Here is a 23,238-nt window from a genome sequence, read left to right as displayed (position 1 = left end):
ACCTGTGTATCATGGGAAACAACTTAATTGAGTATAGTTGAGTACTTATGTATAGTTTCTTTTGCCATTAGTTGTACAAACTCATTCTGGCACTTCCCTCTCCCCCCAGTTTCCTTCACGGAGGTTGTCTCATACATTTGTAATCTAGTAATATTGTTTCATCACATTCTCTATTCCAATCTTGGATTCTCTAACCTTACAAATTATGTTTTAAAATTTTTCTGTATGTTCTATAGGTTTTGATTAATAAATAATGTCATATTTCCTCAATTACAATATTATATAGAATACTTTTACCACATTAAATGTTTCTCTGTGTTTTCACTATTTTAACCCTTCTCACTTCCCTGGGAACCCCTAGAAATTCTTTTTCTTGTCGCTATAGTTTTATCCTATTTAGAACATCATTTAATCAGAGTCACAAAGTAGGTAGCCTTTTAAGACTGGCTTCATCAATTTATCAGTGTGTATTTAAAATTCATTTAAGTTGTTAGGTGGTTTTATAGCTAGTTTCTTTATATTGCTGCATTATATTTCACTGCATGAAGGTACCACAATTTGCTTATTCCCTATTGAAGGGCAGTGAAACTTCTAGTTTCTAGAGTTTAGAAATTCTGAATAAAACTCTTATGACATTTACATGAAGGAAGATTTTTGTGTAAACTTGTTTTCAGATCAGTTTGGTCAATGACTGGGAGTGAAGTTGTGATTACTGAATTGAATGGTAAGATTATATTTAACTTTGTAAGAAAATAAAAACTATATTTCAAAGTGGCTGTATCATTTTTCATGAGAACTCCTTAAGCTTCACTTCCTCACCAATATTTGATATTGTCAGGTTTTGTTTTGTTTTGTATTTTAACTATACTAATAGTTGTGTATTGATACCTCATTGTAGTTTTCATATTTGTAATTATCTAAGTACAAATGATGTTAAGCATTTTTTCATATACTTAATTAATATTGGTGTATCTTTTTTTTTTAATAAACATATATTTTTATCCCCAGGGGTAAAGGTCTGTGAATCGCCAGGTTTACACACTTCACAGCACTCACCTTAGCGCATACCCTCCCCAATGTCCATAACCCCACCCCCCCTCTCCCAACCCCCTCCCCCCAGCAACCCTCAGTTTGTTTTGTGAGATTACGAGTCACTTATGGTTTGTCTCCCTTCCAATCCCATCTTGTTTCACTTATTCTTATCCAGCCCTCTTAACCCCCCATGTTGCATCTCCACTTCCTCATATCAGGGAGAACATATGATAGTTGTCTTTCTCAGATTGACTTATTTCGCTAAGCATGATACCCTCTAGTTCCATCCACGTCGTCGCAAATGGCAGGATTTCATTTCTTTTGATGGCTGCGTACTATACCATTGTGTATATATACCACCTCTTCTTTATCCATTCATCTGTTGATGGACATCTAGGTTCTTTCCATAGTTTGGCTATTGTAGACATTGCTGCTATAAACATTCGGGTGCACGTACCCCTTCAGATCACTATGTTTGTATCTTTAGGGTAAATACCCAGCAGTGCAATTGCTGGGTCATAGGGTAGCTCTATTTTCAACATTTTGAGGAACCTCCATGCTGTTTTCCAGAGTGGTTGCACCAGCTTGCATTCCCACCAACAGTGTAGGAGGGTTCCCCTTTCTCCGCATCCTCGCCAGCATCTATCATTTCCTGACTTGTTAATTTTAGCCATTCTGACTGGTGTGAGGTGGTATCTCATTGTGGTTTTGATTTGTATTTCCCTGATGCCGAGTGATATGGAGCACTTTTTCATGTGTCTGTTGGCCATCTAGATGTCTTCTTTGCAGAAATGTCTGTTCATGTCTTCTGCCCATTTCTTGATTGGGTTATTTGTTCTTTGGGTGTTGAGTTTGCTAAGTTCTTTATAGATTTTGGACACTAGCCCTTTATCTGATATGTTGTTTGCAAATATCTTCTCCCATTCTGTCAGTTGTCTTTTGGTTTTGTTAACTGTTTCCTTTGCTGTGCAAAAGCTTTTGGTCTTGATGAAATCCCTATAGTTCATTTTTGCCCTTGCTTCCCTTGCCTTTGGCGATGTTCCTAGGAAGATGTTGCTGCGGCTGAGGTCGAAGAGGTTGCTGCCTGTGTTCTCCTCAAGGATTTTGATGGATTCCTTTCTCACATTGAGGTCCTTCATCCATTTTGAGTCTATTTTCGTGTGTGGTGTAAGGAAATGGTCCAATTTCATTTTTCTGCATGTGTGTCCAATTTCCCCAACACCATTTATTGAAAAGGCTGTCTTTTTTCCATTGGACATTCTTTCCTGCTTTGTCGAAGATTAGTTGACCATAGAGTTGAGGGTCTATTTCTGGGCTCTCTATTCTGTTCCATTGATCTATGTGTCTGTTTTTGTGCCAGTACCATGCTGTCTTGATGATGACAGCTTTGTAATAGAGCTTTAAGTCCGGAATTGTGATGCCACCAACTTTGGCTTTCTCTTTCAATATTCCTTTGGCTATTTGAGGTCTTTTCTGGTTCCATATAAATTTTAGGATTATTTGTTCCATTTCTTTGAAAAAAAATGGATCGTATTTAATAGGAATTGCATTAAATGTGTAGATTGCTTTAGGTAGCATAGACATTTTCACAATATTTATTCTTCCAATCCAGGAGCATGGGACATTTTTCCATTTCTTCGTGTCTTCCTCAATTTCTTTCATGAGTACTTTATAGTTTTCTGAGTATAGATTCTTTACCTCTTTGGTTAGGTTTATTCCTAGGTATCTTATAGTTTTGGGTGCAATTATAAATGGGATTGACTCCTTAATTTCTCTTTCTTCTGTCTTGTTGGTGTAGAGAAATGCAACTGATTTCTGTGCATTGATTTTATATCCTGACATTTAACTGAATTCCTGTACAAGTTCTAGCAGTTTTGGAGTGGAATCTTTTGGGTTTTCCACATATAGTATCATATCATCTGTGAAGAGTGATAGTTTGACTTCTTCTTTGCCAATTTGGATGCCTTTAATTTCCCTTTGTTGTCTGATTGCTGAGGCTAGGACTTCTAGTACTATGTTGAATAGCAGTGGTGATAATGGACATCCCTGCCGTGTTCCTGACCTTAGCAGAAAAGCTTTCAGTTTTTCTCCATTGAGAATGATATTTGCGATGGGTTTTTCATAGATGATTTTGATAATATTGAGGTTTGTGCCCTCTATCCCTACACTTTGAAGAGTTTTGATCAGGAAGGGATGCTGTACTTTATCAAATGCTTTTTCACTATCTATTGAGAGTATCATATCGTTCTTGTTCTTTCTTTTATTAATGTGTTGTATCACATTGATGGATTTGCGAATGTTGAACCAACCTTGCAGCCCTGGAATAATCCCACTTGGTCGTGGTAAATAATCCTTTTAATGTACTGTTGAATCCTATTGGCTAGTATTTTGGTGAGAATTTTTGCATCTGTGTTCATCAAGGATATTGGTCTGTAGTTCTCTTTTTTGATGGGATCCTTGTCTGGTTTTGGGATCAAGGTGATGCTGGCCTCATAAAATGAGTTTGGAAGTTTTCCTTCCATTTCTATTTTTTGGAACAGTTTCAGGAGATTAGGAATTAGTTCTTCTTTAAATGTTTGGTAAAATTCCCCCGGGAAGCCATCTGGCCCTGGGCTTCTGTTTGTTTGGAGATTTTTGATGATTGTTTCAATCTCCTTACTGGTTATGGGTCTGTTCAGGTTTTCTATTTCTTCCTGGTCCAGTTGTGGTCATTTATACGTCTCTAGGAATGCATCCATTTCTTCCAGATTGTCAAATTTGTTGGTGTAGAGTTGCTCATAGTATGTTCTTATAATTGTATTTCTTTGGTGTTAGTTGTGATCTCTCCTCTTTCATTCATGATTTTATTTATTTGGGTCCTTTCTCTTTTCTTTTTGATAAGTCTGGCCAGGGGTTTATCAATCTTATTAATTCTTTCAAAGAACCAGCTCCTAGTTTTGTTGATTTGTTCTATTGTTTGTTTTTTTTGTTTGTTTGTTTGTTTCTATTTCATTGATTTCTGCTCTGATCTTTATGATTTCTCTTCTCCTGCTGGGTTTAGGGTTTCTTTCTTGTTCTTTCTCCAGCTCCTTTAGGTGTAGGGTTAGGTTGTGTACTTGAGACCTTTCTTGTTTCTTGAGAAAGGCTTGTACCGCTATATATTTTCCTCTCAGGACTGCCTTTTTTGTGTCCCACAGATTTTGAACCGTTGTGTTTTCATTATCATTTGTTTCCATGAATTTTTTTCAATTCTTCTTTAATTTCCTGGTTGACCCATTCATTCTTTAGAAGGATGCTGTTTAGTCTCCATGTATTTGGGTTCTTTTCAAATTTCCTGTTGTGATTGAGTTCTAGCTTCAGAGCATTGTGGTCTGAAAATATGCAGGGAATGATCCTGATCTTTTGATACCGGTTGAGACCTGATTTAGGACCGAGGATGTGATCTATTCTGGAGAATGTTCCATGTGCACTAGAGAAGAATGTGTATTCTGTTGCTTTGGGATGAAATGTTCTGAATAGATCTGTGATGTCCATCTGGTCCAGTGTGTCATTTAAGGCCTTTATTTCCTTGTTGATCTTTTGCTTGGATAATCTGTCCATTTCAGTGAGGGGAGTGTGAAAGTCCCCTACTATTATTGTATTATTGTGGATGGGTTTCTTTGATTTTGTTATTAATTGGTTTATATAGTTGGCTGCTCCCACATTAGGGGCATAGATATTTACAATTGTTAGATCTTCTTGTTGGACAGATCCTTTGAGTATGATATAGTGTCCTTCCTCATCTCTTATTATAGTCTTTGGCTTAAAATCTAATTGATCTGATATAAGGATTGCCACTCCTGCTTTCTTCTGATGTCCATTAGCATGGTAAATTCTTTTCCACCCTCTCATTTTAAATCTGGAGGTGTTTTTGGGTTTAAAATGAGTTTCTTGTAGGCAACATATAGATGGGTTTTGTTTTTTAATCCATTCTGATACCATGTGTCTTTTGATTGGGGCATTTAGCCCATTAACATTCAGGGTAACTATTGAGAGATATGAATTTAGTGCCATTGTATTGCCTGTAAAGTGACAGTTATTGTATATTGTCTCTGTTCCTTTCTGATCTACTACTTTTAGGGTCTCTCTTTGCTTAGAGGACCCCTTTCAATATTTCCTGTAGAGCTGGTATGGTGTTTGCAAATTCTTTCAGTTTTTGTTTGTCCTGGAAGCTTTTAATCTTTTCTTCTATTTTCAATGATAGCCTAGCTGGATATAGTATTCTTGGCTGCATGTTTTTCTCATTTAGTGCTCTGAATATATCATGCCAGCTCTTTCTTGCCTGCCAGTTCTCTGTGGATAAGTCCGCTGCCAATCTAAAATATTTTTACCATTGTATGTTACAGACTTCTTTTCCCGGGCTGTTTTCAGGATTTTCTCTTTGTCACTAAGACTTGTAAATTTGACTATTAGGTGATGGGGTGTGGACCTATTCTTGTTGATTTTGAGGGGGGTTCTCTGCACCTCCTGGATTTTGATGCTTGTTCCCTTTGCCATATTAGGGAAATTCTCTCTAATAATTCTCTCCAATATACCTTCTGCTCCCCTCCCTCTTTCTTCTTCTTCTGGAATCCCAATTATTCTAATGTTGTTTCATCTTATGGTGTCACTTATCTCTCGAATTCTCCCCTCATGGTCCAGTAGCTGTTTGTCCCTCTTTTGCTCAGCTTCTTTATTCTCTGTCATTTGGTCTTCTATATTGTCGCGGCCAGCGCGACAAATCGACCAGGAATGTGAGGGTAAGAGGATGCTGAAAAGAAATTAAGAGACAAAGAGATGGGGACAGGAGGAGCACCAAGGAGGATGTCCAATAGTGCCAATTTTATTCAAGGCTGTGAGGCATTTTATAGCTAACAGAAACAATCATAAGAAAAGTGTCTATTTTTAGTTGATTACTAAAGAGTGTGCAACAAGCACAGAAAATCCTTCAAGCTTTATCTATTTCCTAGACATCAATAGCAGACCTTCTAGCGCCAGATGTACTGACTTCAAGGCCACTCAAGACAGTTTATGTAAGCACAGCTCAGTCTTACAGTGGTGTAGTCTATAGCCCGTGCAAGGACAGCAAAGACCAGCCAAGAATTTCTGACCCTGGCCAAATCGTCTCTATCTGACTAGCGAACGTGTGGGATGTCACGTAGGCGAGCGCACAACACATAGCACAGACCCTTTCTCAGTGCTACTAGACTTTATCGACCTAAGCCTTTTGTTCAGCTATTCAACCTTTAAAGGAGGCACAAGTCAGGGCCTGGTTTGGTTCTCGTCTCAAGCCTTAACCGTGGCCTCCCACACTATATCACTAATTCTTTTTTCTGCCTCATTTATCCTAGCAGTGAGAGCCTCCATTTTTGATTGCACCTCATTAATAGCTTTTTTGATTTCAACTTGGTTAGATTTTAGTTCTTTTATTTCTCCAGAAAGGGCTTTTATATCTCCTGAGAGGGTTTCTCTAATATCTTCCATGCCTTTTTTGAGTCTGGCTAGAACCTTGAGAATCGTCATTCTGAACTCTAGATCTGACATATTACCAATGTTTGTATTGATTAGGTTCCTAGCCTTCGGTAATGCCTCTTGTTCTTTTTTTTGTGGTGAATTTTTCCGCCTTGTCATTTTGTCCAGATAAGAGTGTATGAAGGAGCAAGTAAAATTCTAAAAGGGTGGCAAAGACCTCAGGAAAATACACTTTAACCAAATCAGAAGAGATCCTAAATCGTGGGAGGGAGAAAGGGGATAAAAAGAGGTTCAGAAAAAAAAAATAAAAAAGAAACAATTAAAAAAAGAAAATGAATAAAGAAAAAATATAAAAAAGAAATATATATATATATATATATATATTAGATAAACTAGTTAAAAAACGTTAAAAAAGAAAAGGGTAAAAGTTAAAAAAAATTAGCAGAAGAAAAAAATTGAAAAAGAAAAAAAATTAAATTAACTGCAAGACTAAAGAATCATGGGGAGAAAGCCATGAGTTCCGTGCTTTGCTTTCTCCTCCTCTGGAATTCCGCTGCTCTCCTTGGTATTGAATCTGCACTCCTTGGTAGGTGAACTTGGTCCTGGCTGGATTTCTTGTTGATCTTCTCGGGGAGGAGCCTGTTGTAGGGATTCTCAAGTGTCTTTGCCCCAGGCGGAGTTGCACCGCCCTTACCAGGGGCCGGACTGAGTAAACAGCTCGGGTTTGCTTTCAGGGGCTTTTGTTCCCTAAATGCTTTCCGTAGAGTTCCGGAGGACGGGAATGAAGATGGTGGCCTCCCAGTCTCCGGCCCGGAGGAGCCGAGAGCCCGGGGCCCCACTCCTCCGTGCGCCCTCAGAGAACAGCACCCAATTACTCCTGTCACCCTGGCCTCCGGCCACGCTCCGAGCTGACCGAGCCTGCGACCGGTTCAAGGTAACCCCGAGCTGTGAGCTCACTCCTCGGCTCTGTCTCTGTAGCCGGCTTCCCCGTTCTAATACCTGCAAGCTCTGCGACACTCAGACACCCCCGATCCTTCTGTGACCCTGCGGGACCTGAGGCCACGCTGACCCTGCGTGGGCTTCACCCCGGTTTAGCCTCTGGAGCAATGTCCCTCAGTGGAACAGACTTTTAAAAGTCCTGATTTTGTGCTCTGTCACTCAGCCGCTTGCCGGGAGCCAGGCCTTCCCCCCCGCGGTCTATCTTCCGGTCGCTTTGGATTCACTTCTCCGCCAGTCCTACCTTTCAGAATGTGATTGATTTTCTGTTTCTAGAATTGCTGTTCTTCTTCTCTTCGATCTCCTTTTGGATTTGTGGGTCTTTGCAATCTTTGGATAAGCTATCTAGCTGATCTCCTGCTACCTGAAGTAGTCTCAGCCTACTACTTCTCTGCCATCTTGACTCCTCCCCAATATTGGTGTATCTTTGATGCTTTTTCTTTTCAGATATTTTGCCCATTTAAAAATTAGATCACTTATATTTTTACTGTTGACTTTTAAGAGCTCTTGGAGATGAGTACTTTATCAGATATGTGTTTTGCAAATATTTTTTCCCAAGCTGTGGCTTGTCTTTTCATTCTCATAATATTTTTCACCGAAATTTTTAATTAAAATAAACCCAACATATCAGGTTTGTATTTCATTAGTCTTGGTTTTGATGTTTTATCAAAAAACTCATTACTGAACCAGTGGTCATGTGCATTTTCTCATAGTAGTTTTATAGATTTGCATTTTGCATTTAATCTGTAATATACTATTAAAATAATTTATTTATTTTAGAGAAAGAGATAATGAGAGAGGGCATCTGAGCTTGTATATGTGAGTGAGCACACATGAGTGGGTGGAGGGGCAGAGAGATAGGAACAAACTCCCCACTGAGCAGGGAGTCAGACACAGGCATGGGGCTCAATCCCAAGACCCTAGGATCATGACCCAAATCAAAGGCAGATGCTTAACCAGCTGAGCCACCCAAGTGCCCCTAGGTCCTTGATATTTTTTGAGCTATAGATTCTTTTTTTTTTCTCTCTTTTTAAGATGTAGTGTATAATAGTTTTAGCACCATTTGTTGCAAAGCCTGTATTTTCTCCTTTTATTCACCTTGCTTTTTTCTCAAGGATCAGTTGACTATATTTGTATGGGTTTATTTCTGGGGTCTTAATTCTGTTCCACTGAATTGTGTGTCTGTTCTTTTCAAATCCTGTACTGTCCTGATTGCCAACTTTGTGCAGGATTTTGTTAGTTTTTATAAGTATTTAGTCTTCCCATGTAAACTTTGGAATCAGTTTATTAGCTATAAAATAAGTTGCTGGGATTTTGATTAGAGTTTTAATCAATCTTTGGATCATGTTGGAAAGTACTGATGTAATGATATCTGGGAACACAGAATAGATCTCCATTAATTTAAATCTTTGATCCTTTCATCAGTTTTATAGTCTGCATAGAGAGTCTATTGATATTTTGTTAGCTTTATGCCCAAGTATTTTATTTGTTGGTGGTATTTAAATACATATATTTGTATATATGTATTTAAATTTCAAATTCCTAGTTGTTGTATATATGTATTTAAATTTCAAATTCCTAGTTGTTCCTAGTATGTATTAAAAAACTGATTTTTCTTTTATTTAAATATTTTTAAAGATTTTATTTATTTTTTTGACAGAGAGAGAGATCACAAGTAGGCAGAGAGGCATCAGAGAGGGGGGAAGCTGACTCCCTGCTGAGCAGAGAGCCCAATGCAGGGCTCAATCCCAGGACTCAATCTCAGGACCCTGGGATCATGACCTGAGCTGAAGGCAGAGGCTTTAACCCACTGAGCCACCCAGGTGCCCCAAAAAACTTTTCTCCTTGGAATAAATCCCATTTGGTTATGATTCATAATTCTTTGTACATTGTTGAATTCAGCTTATTAATATTTTTTGAGGACTTTAGCATCTCCATTCTTGCATTCATGAGAATTATTGGTCTTTAATTTTCCTTTCTTGTAATGTTTTCTCTGGTTTCATTATTAGAAGACTAATGTGCTCAATGAATGAGTTAGGAAGTGTATGTACCCTCTACTTTGATTTTCTGGAAAAGAGTCTAGAGAACTGGTGTCATTTCTTCCTTACACATTTGGAGGAATGTGTGAATGATACCAACTTGGGTCCACACTTTATTTTTTGGAAGATTATTAATTAATTTTATTTTTTAAAGATTTTATTTATTTGACAGAGAGAGAGAGAGCATGAGCAGAAGGGAAAGGGAGGAGCAGACTCTCCCCTGAGCAAAGAGCCCAACATGGGACTCGATCATGACCCAAGCCAAAGGCAGATATTTAACCCACTGAGCCATCCAGGTGCCCCTATTAATTAATTTTAAAAATAAATATAGGTTATTTAGATTATATATTTTTCCTTGTTTGAGTTTTTATAGTTTGTGTCTTTCAAATAATTGATTCATTTGACCTAAATGTCCAAGTCTGTACAGATAGAGTTTTATGCAGTATCCTTTTTTACCCTAAATGTTTATGTGATCAGTAAGGATGATCCCTCTTTCATTCTGGCTTGAAATTTATTAACTTTATTGATCTTTTAAAAGAATCAACATTGATATTGCTGCTTTTTAATATTGAATTATTTTTTATTTCCGTGATTTCTCCTCTTTTCTTTCTTTCTTTCTTTCTTTCTTTCTTTCTTTCTTTCTTTCTTTCTTTCTTTCTGCTTATTTAAGGCTTAAATTGATCTTCTGTCTCTTGTTTCCTAAGGTAGAAACTTAGAATATTGAGTTTAAGTATTTCTTCCTTTTAATACATACAAGGCTTAAATTGATCTTCTGTCTCTTGTTTCCTAAGATACAAACTTAGAATACTGAGTTTAAGTATTTCTTCCTTTTAGTACATACACTTAACACTATAAACATATTTCTAATCACTGCTTTCATTGTAGCTTACAGATTTTGATAAACTGTACTCTCATTTAGTTAAAAAATTTTTTTTCCAAATTATCCTGAGACTTTTTCATTTGCCCATGTGTTATTTGTAGTGTTTTTTAATATCCAAATGTTAGAGATTGTCCAGCTGTCTTCTGTTATTGATATACTTAGTTTAATTCCATTGTGGACTGGGAACACACTTTGTATCATTTCTTTTAAATTGGATACTTTTAAAAAATTGTCTTTTGTCTCTGTGATTGTTCCATGTGGGCTTGAAAAAAATGTATTTTACCATTATTGAATGGAGTATTCAGGATGCCGTCTGGGATTTATAAGTTTATAGTAGTCCATTCTCATAGTCCAAGATCCATCACTCTTCTGCAGTTGAAACAGGAGAATTGAATATCTTCATCTCTGGAATCTTTGATGTGGCTCAAATCAATTCTGTCCTTAAGGAATGTGATATTACTTATTGACTGTTTAACAGGGGGATGTCCTGAAGGACCAAAGTGGAATTTTTCTGGTAAGCACCTACAGGTTCCTTTGTAGAAAATGAGAATAAGATTTTATATGATACAATTTTTTTTTGAGGAGTATCTGCCTTCCTCTCATTGTAGAGACTCTGAGTTTTTAGACTAGAGCAAGCCTTGGAATTGGGTGAGAGATCATGACTCTCTATTTTGGTGGCCTGTCAGGTTATTATTCTGGGTGAAGCCAACATAAAGAATCATGAATTGCTGGACATGGACTGCATCTTGTAACATCATTCAAGTCCCCAGACCCAGAACTCTCTTTATTATTTCTGGTTATATAGCCAATAAATTACCTTTTACTTTTTTTGTCATTTTTAATTGAAGTTTTTGTTTCTTGCATCTGAAAGAATCATAGTGGCCTCCAAATGAAATTCACAAATACAGATGTTATAAATCATATGCATTGATTTGCACTTGAGCAACTTCTCAAGTGGACAACTAAGTAGCATCTTCCTCCAGAATGCATAGCAGCTGGGATTTATGTATCAGTGATGATTAATGATTCTTTCAGACAACACTGGGCAGATTGTGTGTGAGAAAAATAGTAAGGGAGAGTTTCTGACTCCTTTTCCCTCAAACTTTTTCTCTCTATCACCCCTTTATATCTAATAAAGCTCAGTTTACAGATACCGCCAAAGTCTTTGTTGACTCTTTGTTGACTCTTTTACCAAAAATATCTTAGTGGTGGGAATTTTAGTTAGAAAATAACAGCTAGAATAGGCCCAAAGGGGCAAAACAATTTCACCAGATAGCACACTGTTAATGCCAATTTGGTTTGTCTACAGAAAGAGTAAACTTGCTGGGAAGCCTCTGTGAAGACATTGAAACTAAGTCTTTCTCTCCCATGTTTCTTCCTTGTTATTCGGGAAATATTTTGAAAATGGTTTCATAAAACATCTTTCCCTTGTGCCACTGTAATAGGAAGAAATCGAGAGAAACTGATAATTTCCTTTTGTCATAGTTCCTCATGTGACTTCCAGAGGAGTAAATATCTGAAATTACAAACCTGAATATAAGATTTTGTTAGAGAAAAGTTTCATACACAGTTGAAATATAATTTCAAGAATCTTTTGTTATGGTCATATTCTTCTATGAATGACAAGTCTTCTGTGAATGGTAAATGTTATTGATAAGAGTCTAAGTCATTAAAGCTCATGGTGCTTCAGTCTGCATACATAAGTGAAATTCTTAAATTGCATTTATTATCCTCATAGAGTATTTTTACCATGTTTTCTCATGATATGGGATAAATATATATTATTTTAATTTATTCTCTAAACTACAAAATGAAATGTCTACACCATTCATTGTTTAAAGATACAGTTTCACATTTATATTTAAGATAACCTTTAAGGAAACCTTCATATACTTCCCTGTCATTTACTTTTTAAAAAACAATTTAGGATTCAGACTTCAACTTTTTCACCTTAAAACAAAAGTCTTGTTCTTTGTTAGAAAGGCTTTCTTCCTTGATAGAAATGTAATTTTAGTTTATCTACAATGACATTTGAATTTGTATGCATTCATTAAACATTCAGATTGTATAAATAATGCGATCTGTTTTTTAACAAAGGAGACTTTCATGGATGAATAACTTCTTCACTTGGCATTATGACAGCTTTTGAGAATTGGAAATTTCTGTATTGAAAAAATACTGTGTGAAAATATCTTTACCCCGCCACCAAATATGATAATTTTAAGAGCAGTTTTTAAATGTTTTGCATGATTCAACAATTTCAAGTATATAAAATATATGTCATATTTTACAAGTTCTCTGGGAGGGTTTGTTCATTAAAAAGACATTGTTTCCTTGGCCAATATATTCTATTTTCTACAAATTTATAATGTCTGTACCTTTACTCCTAGACTAGCACTTCCTTTATGTTCTGAAAAGACCCCTTGTCCTCCTATCTTCTTAGTGGCATAGCCTGGAACTTCTATTTGTACAATAATTCATGGTACAGTTCTCCTGACCTTTCCTTCTGCAGTTTGTTGTTCAGCATGCTTAATCTGCTTGTTTTCTTGACCAGTGACCATCACGCATATTTCATCCTGGACCTGGGCATGTTGTACCAAAACCTTTATTCTTGTGTCACATAAGAGCACGAGTGTATTATTTGAAGCACATTGGTGTGTGAGAAAATACATACCAGAGTACCTGTTAGATTATGTTTTATTGTTCTTTCAAAATCTAAAACCTTGCAAAATACCCAACACACACACTAATCAAACAGTAAGTATTTGCTGAATAAATAAGAATAATGCTCTTTGTGCTTACAAAGAGAAAAGTCAGGGGAAGTAAGAATGGAAAGTGCAGTAGGACTGTGGGGGAAAAAAAAAAAAGAGGATAGGGAGAAAGAGAAACTAAAGGGAAGAAGAAGAGTAGAGCCATAGAAAAACAGTGAGGTGGCTCCCACTACATGCTTGGACCACAAGGGAGGCAAGTACAAGCAAGGAAGTGTACTGTGATTAAGGGAAGATTTGTTGAATAGCTAGCGTGTGCTGGGAATTTTGGAAATACTCATATATTCATCCTTAATTTAACATATATATTTTTAAGCACATACTATATCCCAGAGGCTGCTTTGGATCCTTGAGATCCATCATTAAACAAAAGTCTTGCCCATGTGTAGCTCTATATTAACCCATATTTAGATGGCATATAATAGTCATAATAAAGAAAGAAATACACTGTGAGAATGGTGAAAAGTGCTATAGGGAAAAAGAAAATTGCAGAACAGGAAAATTGTACTGACAAGGTGACCAGGAAGGCATCACTGAGAGGCAAGGTCTGCATAAGGGATGGATGGGAATTAGGCAAGAGTATGTCTGGAGGAAGGTCTGTCTATGCAGTGTGCACAATTATAGTGAAGATGCTGAGGAAGGGGTTTTCCTGGGTGAGGGAGGCACAGCATAGAAACCAGAATGGCTGGAGCAGAGGGAGCAGGGAAAAAAGCAGTAGGAGATTAGGTCAGATTTAATGGTGAGATAGAGGGAGCAGAGCAAAATTATGAATGTAGTAGGTATTTGTCTTTCACTCTTAGTGATATGGAAAGCCATGAGAGGGATTAGGGTAGAGGGGTAATTTGCCTGCATTTTGTTTAAAAAACATTATCTTATTCAGTACTTATTAAAAAAACCCTATGAAGCAATGTTTCAGCAAGAATTATTTTAGAAGCAAGCAAACCGACTGAAATTGGATTTCACGTTAAAGGTTGATTTTTTTTTTTTTTTTTCCTGGAACAGTGGGTCTGGACAGAGATGTTTCTGAGAATGGTTTAGTGAATTAATTGATGCTTAATTCTGTAGGCTTCACTGTGGGCCTGCCCTTTTCCTGGTCTTCCCATCATACATCGTGGTGAGGTGGTTGCTGTAACTCTAGGAATCAAATCTTCACACAATAGTCCTCAAAGGCAGGAAGAAAGAAAGCGTCTCACTCTTGATCTTGCTTTCTTTCTCACTCTTGCAGTTTCTCATTCTGTCTTTATCAGGGAGTGGAATTGTTTCCAGAAATCTCTAGCATTTTTCCTATGAGGATCCTTTGAACAAAACTGGATCATACTACTTATCAAACTATAAACCACTTACTAATTGGCAAGTGGTAAAAGGATTACCATCAGTAAGAGATGTCATCTGGGTTAGGACATAGCTACATGATATCTGAATAAAATCGGAGCTGTGTTAACCAAGAATAAAGAGAAATGACGGATGAGCAGGCAAATGATAGTCTTCCAGAGGCAGTAGGTTTAATTTTGTGCATTTATAGGTGAGTGGAGATTTAGAGAGTCTTTATAACTCCCCTAATGTAAAACAACTCGAAAAAGCAGAGTAAGGATTGAACCCCAGATCTGTCTGGTTAAAAACTCGTGTGGGTGCATGTGCGTGTGCCTGTGCGTGCGTGTGTGTGTGTCTGTTTTTTGCTAAACCAGACTGGCTTCTCTGTAACTATGCTATACTGCTAGGGGGATTGTTGTAGGGGGACCTTTATCCAGATGGCAGCTGCTGTTAACTTAATACTATTACATGAATTGTTTAATGCTTACTGACAAGACAATCATATTTTTTCTCTTTAAACAGAGTCCATGTATGAAGCCAAATATTAGTTAAAAAAGAGGTTTAGGGGCGCCTGGGTGGCTGAGTGGGTTACGCCTCTGCCTTCAGCTCAGGTCATGACTCAGGGTCCTGGGATGGAGCACCACATTGGGCTCTCTGCTCGGCAGGGAACCTGCTTCCCCCTCTGTCTCTGCCTGACTCTCTGCCCGCTTGTGATCTCTTTCTCTCTGTCAAATAAGTAAAAAAAAAAAAAAAAAAAAAAAAAAAAAAAAGCTTTATGCTTAAAAAAAAAAAAAGAGGTTTATGGGTAAGCAGAATATCTCACCATGGTATAGTTGCAAACAACAGAACCAGCTTTAGTTAGTTTAATCAGAAATGAAATTTACTAAAAAATATGGTAGATCATAGAATCCATGGAAGCTACACAGTCAGGAACATTATTGAAGTCATTCTAATAGCCTGCTGGTGGGCACAATCTTTTTATACCTGAGTCTAAGAATTAGGTGGCTGTTGGACATCTTCACAAGGACATCTACTACTGCTCTCCTTGAAATGTCTCCTGGACATGACTTTATTTTATCCAAGCATCGCCTCCTGTGTGTCTTCTTTGCAGAGCCAAGGGCACATGCCTCTATCTTATTTGCTAAGGAAGCTGGGAAACAGAGTTTTCTGGAAGAAGTTGTGAATTATTGGTGTCATTTGTTTTTTTAAAAAGCATCTGGGCCTGGTGGTTTTTTTTTTTTTTAAGTTTTTAAACTACTAATTCAGTTCTTTAATAAATGTAGGCCTATTCGGATGACCTATTCTGCCTTGTGTGTGTGTTTTCATAGTTTTTGTCGTTCAAAGAATTGGTCCATTTAATCTAAATTATCACATTTGTAGCATTTTTCTGGTATTTTTTTTTAATGTCTGTGCAATCAGTAGTTATGGCCTATCTTTTATTTCTAATATTGATAATTTGCATCTTCTCTCTTTTTTTCATAGTTAGCTTCACTGGATATTTATGAGATTCATTGATTTTTCAAAGAACCAACTTTTATTATTCTGTTTTTCTATTTTATTGCTATCTTTAATTTCATTATTTTCTTCTACTTGTTTTAAGCTTAAATTGTTCTTCTTTCTCTAGTCTCCTATAGTAGAAGCTAAGGGTATTGTTGATTTAGCTCTCTTTTCTAAATGTGCATTTAGTTCTTTTCTGAATGTTCTTTTCTAAAATGTGCATTTAATGTTAGATATTTCCCTGTACACACTGCTTTCACTGTATCTCACAAATTTTGATAAGTTATATTTTTACTTTCATTAAGTTCAAAATATATGTTTCCCTTGAGACTTATTTGACCATGTATTATTTAATTTGTTTAATTTCTAAATATTTGTGGATTTTCAACTATTACTTATTTCTAGTTTCTTATTCAATTAATAAGACAGTTTCTGTGTTTTTAAATTTGTTGAAGTATGCTTTATGTTCCCAAATGTGATCTGTCCTGGAGGAGGTTCCATGTGAGCTCAAGTTCCATGTACTTTGTTATTATTGAGTGGAGTTTTCTATAAATGTCAATTAGATAAAACTGATCCATGGTGCCATTCAAATCAACTATACCCTCAGTGATTTTTAACCTGATTCATATAGCAATTACTGAAAAAGGGTTTTGAAGTTTCCAAGCATATTTGTATATAGTGGATTTGTCTCTCTCTTCTTTCAGTTTGATCAGATTTGCCTCATATTATTTTGATACTTTACTAGGTACCTAAATATTAGTCATTCTGTAATGTCTCACTTTATCACCAGTAACTTTCCTTGTTCTGAAGTTTGCTTTTCTGAAATAAATATAGATACTACAGGTTTCTTGTATTAACATCAACATGGTCTATCTTTCCCTGTCCTCTGATTAGTGTATCCACTCCCTTTACATTTAAAGTGATTATTGAAGGAGGACCTGGGTGTTTGATGGTTGAGTCCAACTCTTGATTTTGGCTCAGATCATGATCTCAGGGTGGTGAGATTGAGCCTCTGTGGGGCCCTTTGCTCAGCAGGGAGTCCACTTGAGATTCCCTCTCTCCTCCTTTAGCCCCTCCCCCAATGCGTGCTCACATGTGCATGCATATCTCTCTCTCTCAAATGAATAAATCTTTAAAAAAATAAAGTGATTATCGACATGGTTGGATTAATATGTATATTTTTGTAAATTTTATGTTCATTACATTTCTTCTTGTTTTCTTTTTTCCCTTTCCCCTTTAGCTTTCTCTGACATTGTTTTTTAGATTTCCATTCCCTTTGCATATCCTCTCCTTTTTTTAACATATTAATTATACTTCATTAACAATTTTTTTGGTGGTTGCTTTAGAGTTGGTCATGTTATTTTGTAGCTAATTTAAGTTTACCTTCAAACAACACTATATGCTATACATATATGTAGGTACCCTATAACAGAGCATTCCAAATTTTAGTACCTTCATTCATTGTATTTATCTCTATGCTATAATCACCCAAATACTTCATCACTATTATTACTTTAAACAAGCCATTATCTTTTAATTAATTATGAATGAGAAAACCATATATAGTTTATACATATTTTATATAGTTATTTATAAAACTAGTTATTATGCCAGAGCTCCCTCTGTGTGCTGGTAAGATACAGAGAAGGGGAAGCATTCTTCAATTTTAGAAATTTTAATCTTAGTCTTTTAGTTTTCCTGTGTCCCTAGACTGTGATTTTCAGACTTTTTTTTTTTCTTATCTTAAGTATGTGTGGCTGGAGTGAAGACAATGCCCTTCCTAAGCTGTGAAGAGTCTGGTAATGTCTTTTTCTTCCATAGCAGGCCTTTATTATGGAGAAAACTCTGGGCATATTTCACAAAGTCAGATCTAGGGTGGGATCTTTCTTGGATCTTCACATGAAACGTAGACTTTCTGGATGTGAATCCCATGAATGTGAACCTCCTCTAGGTCTCCTGTCCAGGACATTTTCATTTTCAGTTTGGTCTACTACATGCAGTTTCTCAAAATTCATCAAATTCCCTTGAAGTTTCCTTACCTGTTTCTGGCTGCAGCGGCTTTGGTTTCAGGTTAACTGATAGTGGCTGTGTTTGCTTATTTTACCTATATTCCCAGATTTTGGGGTGATGTTTTACCATGTAACGTGTATTCTCTAATGGTAAAAGAAGGGCCACCGATTTGTCTTTTTGTAGGGAACAAAGTGATGACTTCTGAGCTCTTTACAAATCAGAAGTCTGAGAATCTGAATTTTAACTTTTACCTTTGGAAGCCATGACTCATAATATTGGAAATTCCAACTTTATAGGAATGTAAAAATATAAGAAATTATAGGAATCAACAAGTACAGGATGAGTATTCAAAACATGTGAAGCTACCACAGATATCCTTAGTGTTTACTAGACTAAGCAAATCAGCAAAAAAAAAAAAAAAAAAAGAGAGAGAGAAGTGATGTATGTGTTTAATAAAGTTCATCTTAGCTAGTTTCACACAGGTATTGCTACTGAGACAGAATATTTAAAGTCTGTTGTCTAATGTTCTCTAGATAGTGTTTAAAAGGGCAAAGACAGTGTTTTCACAGTGACTTCTTTTTCTAGTCTTCTACTGCTGACCAGGTGCCTACTTCTCTGTTCCTTTGATTGACATATTCTTTCCTTAGTTAAATTTAGATAGGTTGGTAATAGACAAATCCTGGAAGCTATTTTTATAAGGAGAACATTTCCTTGTTTCTGATCTGGCTTATAATATGCGTTATTATATGTTAACAATAAGTACATCATCTTATTACTTTATTTGCCTTTACTCAATGTATATGTTATCTTATTCTAAATACTGAAAATAGACTAATTTCCCAGTTGATAATATAACCTTAATGCCATTTTCCATTTTGGGCCACTTTTATTTAGAATCTTCTGGAAGAAGAAAAGAAACTTACATAGTCAAACCTGTCCAGTATTTGGTTAGGAAAGTATTATGAAGCTCTTGATTTAATGAGGTTTGAAGTTTATCTTAAATTCCATTTCTTCATGCTGTCTTTGCTGCCCCATTATATGGGTGAATGTAACCCAAGGGTGGACTGCAAGTACTTGTGACTGACTGAAGCACAAATGTTAGTTGCCACAAAATAAAGTTGCCTACTAGGAGGCAACAGGGTCAAAGCTTTTTACCCTAAATGAAATATTTTTTTACAGTTTTGCTTATAAAAGAAGTTAATAATTTTAACAGGAGCTACAGTAATATTGTTGGCTTTTTCACAGTATGTACAGTATTATTGAATATGTAAATGTAAGAAGTCTATTTTAATAAGCTCTTTTTAAAGGTATGAATGTGCCCTTTTGATGGGAAGAATAAAAATAAAAGATAATTAGGTTGACTGCTATGAAAGACTCACAGTGCTACCTTGGGCGATAGTGAAACATTCTGCCTGAGTTACACAGCTTGATTTATCCATGAAAATTGCATTTATAGTACTCCTAGAGCAAGGAAGTACAGAAACTAATGTCATGACCTTAAATAAGAATTCTAAATCTAATAAGAGCCTATTTTAATGTAAGGAAGTGATTTAGAAGATGCATTTTAATAGCACTTATTAAATGTAATATATAAGAAAATTTGTACTTGGACTATGTTGTTGAAGCTCTTGAAAATAGGTAGAGAGCTTTGACTTCTAAGGCAGAATATTAACATGAGAAGACATAGTAGTTTCTTGTTCTTCCTAGATTCTTATCCCTCTGCACAGTCTCTGCCTGTGGTTTGAGCTTCAGGTATGGCCGGATGGGAAACCAGTCAGACCTTTGGAAAACGAAGCTTCACACTAATGTGGCTGACTCCGCCCTGGCCATGATAACTTAGTTGCCTATAACCAGGACTCTGTGTCTTCTGATGAAGGACCTCCCTCAGTACTCTGGCATCACAAGTAACATTTATAGTTTCCAGTTCTGTAGCAGCTGACATGACACATCACATCTCCAAATGATTGGGTTCCTGCCCACATATTTTTGTCTCTTCTTTTGCTTGATGATTTTGAATTTCCAATGTCCTGTTCTCATCTTTACTTAGATAGAGAGCCTGACTTTAGGATTCATCTGATAGATTTGCTTTCAATACTCAATTGGGGGTTGTAATTGAATCTGGACCCTATAATTTTTAAGAGAGTCCCAATCATAAGAACAAAAAAAAAAACCTATCTTTTAAAATAGAAGGTAATTTAAAAAATATGAGGTTTGAATATATCTTTAGGGTGACTTTTAGGAGACAAAATGATAAATTTTGTTTGTCTGCAATAAAACAAATAAAGAACACACAATATTTGTGGCCCTCAAAGTTATATAAATGCAAATTAAATATCCTCAACTAAAACAGATATTTGAAGCTGGAAATGTTCAATCAGTTAAACTACTTTGTGTGTTTATAGAGACATGCATGAGCTGATAAGTTTTGTTAGTTTCAACTTTAAGATTGTTTCTGTTAAAAATATTTAGAAGTGTGAGTTTAAAGTATCCTGTGACTTTACTATTTTTATTATTAGTTATTTTTGCTCTTGAGAAAGATAAGTTTTATGCATTTTTACCACATTGCTAACAGTGGCTTGGGAACAGAAACTCCAAGGGCGAGGGAAAGTCTAGTTCTGCAACTTTGAATGAAAGGAGAAACTGAAGAGTTCAATGGCACTCTGTCATCTTAACATAAACTATACTCTCAATTCCCTAGATTTAGACCGAATAGCAAAACATGCTCTGGTATTGGGTTATTAAACTCTGTATACTTCAGCTTTCCCTATGGAACTGTAAGGGAAGATGAATCCCTTTATAGGGAGGATCTGCTTTTCCCTAAAGGCAGTGGCTATTTCTAAAGTCAGTTCTTCTGGGAAAAGATTGCTCTCGGGACTGTTTTGTAGAATTGGGAAGGGGTTAGTAAAGGAGAGGAGCTAACATCGTCAGGAGGTAGTTGCACCCATAATCCCTATTGTGGGAAACTTGTGTCCCCCCAGTGGCGATAGGTTATAGAAACAGTATTATAGGAACTGGACTAGAATAGGAGAAATTTTGAGGTTATTTAATTAGGGGAAACATTTGCTGGTAGAGGAAGTAGTGGTGAAACTAAGTTCTGGAAATCAAGACTATGGGATCTGAATCAGTATAATTTGAGTACTTAATGAAACTGTAGTATTCTTTTGGAATCACAACTTTAAACCAATTTTTTTCTGGACTGATGATCTTGTTTTAGTTTAAGTTTCAGACCATGCCTCAAGGTCAGAGTCCTTCTGAGACTTATTTGTAAGCTATTATTTCTAATTAACTGAATTTTTTATTTTTATTCTAGCTATATTAACGAGGTGACATGATCTTTTTTTTTTTTTTTTAATTTTTGTTTTCAGGACACCTAGATGACACAGTTGGTTAAGTGTCCAACTCTTGGTGTCGGCTCAGGTCATGATCTCAGGTCCTGGGATCAAGTCCCATGTCAGGCTCTGTGCTCAGCAAGGAGTATGCTTGAGATTTTCTTCCCTTCTCCCTTTGTATCTCCAGCTTGTGCGCTCTCCCTCTCTCTTTCAAATAAGTAAATAAAATCTTTTAAAAAAATAAATAAAATTTTTGTTACCTAGTGAAGTTTATGGAAATTCTTTACATTGCTGCTTGAGTTCATTCTCAAATTTGAGGATCTAGTGTGACTTTGGTTCTATGCAAGAATATGCTGAAATGCTACTCATATGAAATATTCTGTGGCTCCTCTCAGGGAAAATAATTTTATCTTTTGATGGTACCTGTTTTTTTTTATATCTGTTTTAAGCTTAATTTTTACAAGGGTCTATATTACTGTTAGTTTTGTGCATATCCTATATATCCTGGGTACTCTACCCTTCTCTAGAGCAGGTATAAAGTAGTTTATTTACTCAGCAAATATTAATTACTTGCTATGTTCTTGTTCTCCTTCCCCAAGCACTTAACACAATATAGAACACCCATACAGTAGGTGCTTAATAAATGTTGGCAAGAAACTTACAAAAGATAATATTTTCATTTTCTCAAGCTTCTTGGAATAGCTTGTTCCCTCAATGTCCTTGATGGTCAGAATGGAAGACTGACACAGTGGTATCTCTGTGTGTATATTTTTGATAATTAAAAGAACTCCCACACCTTGAAAATATCATTTAGATATGTCTGATTTTTGCTAATGTGGGGCAAAACTTTTTACTGAATTACATATGGAAAACCAGTCTACTAATTAATAGTTATGAGACAGAGGCAGAATGTATTTATTTGTTCTTTCCAAAGAGATCCCAAGGGGACTTGATGGCAATGCTTAAGAATATTTAAAAAGGAATGAAATGGGTCTACTTGGTTAGGACTTTAGTGGCCTATAGCTCATTTGAACAAAGCACAGGTGCACTTCTCAGAGCTCACAATTATACTGTTGACATTGCAGGAACATTCAGTTTTTCATAGAAGAAATAAGTACATGATCTCAGTGCAATACAGACAACTGCCAACATTGCAAAGGAAATGGAAGAAATGGGGAAAATGACAACAAAATAGAACTTTTAAAAACTGCATAAACGTCGCAAATTTTGAGTTTCCCATATTAACTGAAGTTGTGTCTATGCTTTCTACAATTCTAATTTCTTCTGCAAAGTATAAAATGAACAGTTTATGGGTTGAAGCAAAAACCTTGGCCAATTGTATATTTAAAATATGTTTCTCCTTTTCTAGGTTATGAATCTCTTGACGATAGGGATTATTGTGTTTTTTCTTTCATTTTGGAATTCCCAGCATTTCTATAATCCATGGTAAGTAATAAATGCTTAATATTCACTGAATGCAGTAATTAATTTGATACTTCCTTATCAATCGCTTCACTCCAAGCTTTGTTATTTCTATTAATATGAAGTATTTTATTGCTTGCTGTATTTTAAAAAACTCCTAGAAGTAAATTAAGAATAAACAACATGCAGTTTTTTTCATTTTATTTATGTTTTTTTCATCATGATAAGTGTACTCTTTAATCCCCATCCCCTATTTCCCAAATGCTCCCACCGTCCTCCCATCTGGTAGCCATCTAATAACCAGTTTGTTCTATATAGTTAAGAGTCTGTTTCTTGGTCTCTCTCTGTCTCTCCTTTTTTTTCCCCCCTTTACTCATTTGTTTTGTTTCTTATCCAGATATGAGTGCAATCGTATGGTATTTGCCTATCTCTGAATGGCTTATTTCGCTAGTATTATACTCTCTAGCTCTATCCCTGTTGTTGCA

Source organism: Lontra canadensis, unplaced genomic scaffold, assembly GCF_010015895.1.
Source record: "Lontra canadensis isolate GAN:19392208 unplaced genomic scaffold, GSC_riverotter_1.0 scaffold52, whole genome shotgun sequence".
Classification (NCBI taxonomy): Eukaryota; Metazoa; Chordata; class Mammalia; order Carnivora; family Mustelidae; genus Lontra; species Lontra canadensis.
Note: the sequence above shows the minus strand (reverse complement) of the source record.